Below are 778 nucleotides of genomic sequence, written 5' to 3'. Positions count from 1 at the left end.
GATGATTTTTCCATCCAGGATTATATGATATTGAAAAAGGATCTACTATTGGTTTTTTATAATTGTTAACATAATTTGCTTGTTCATGGAGACATTCTTTAAATGAAGGTAATGTTGGACAATCTTTTGTAGCATGATCATGTGTATCACATATAAGACAAACAATTTCTTGAATACTTTTTAATTGACCACTATTTTTCATTTCTAATGACTCAATTTTTCTTGCTAAAGATGCAAGTTTAGCTTGAATATCTATTATCTTTAAGATTATAAATACCACCCCCATTTGTTGAATTATTGATTTTAGTTGTTGGTGGTTCTATGGTGCCTATATTATCCCAATTTTGAGCATTTTCTGCTAATGAATCCAAATACTCCATAGCTTCATTTGGGTTTTTATCTTCAAAAGTTCCATTACACATGAATTCTATCATTTGCCTATCTTTAGGTATTACACCTTCATAAAAGTGAGAAACTATTCTCCATGTTTCAAAACCATGATGTGGGCATGTATTAAGTAATTCTTTATATCTATCCCAACATTGATAAAATGTTTCTCCTTGTTTTTGAGAAAAAGTAGTAATTTGTCTTTTAAAAGAGTTTGTTCTATGGGAAGGAAAAAACTTTTTGAGAAATTGTTGTTGCATTTCTTCCCATGATCTTATTGAACTTGATCTCAAATTTTGTAGCCATGTTTTAGCTTTATCTTTTAAAGAAAAAGGGAAAAGCTTTGATCGAACAATATCCATGCTACAATTTTGATCATTATAAGTGTTAC

General features: G+C 29.2%; 1 non-coding gene across 1 annotated transcript; it reads left to right on the top strand.

Annotated features, from left to right (window-relative positions):
• The first annotated feature begins 492 nt into the window (after positions 1-492).
• Positions 493-603, top strand: LOC140970475 (small nucleolar RNA R71). Its single transcript, XR_012174141.1, has one exon. It is a non-coding gene; the product is annotated as a small nucleolar RNA R71 (small nucleolar RNA).
• Positions 604-778: the final 175 nt, after the last annotated feature.

Source organism: Primulina huaijiensis, unplaced genomic scaffold (genome assembly GCF_012295235.1).
Source record: "Primulina huaijiensis isolate GDHJ02 unplaced genomic scaffold, ASM1229523v2 scaffold6083, whole genome shotgun sequence".
NCBI lineage: Eukaryota > Viridiplantae > Streptophyta > Magnoliopsida > Lamiales > Gesneriaceae > Primulina > Primulina huaijiensis.
This window is presented reverse-complemented; position numbering and strand designations above follow the sequence as displayed.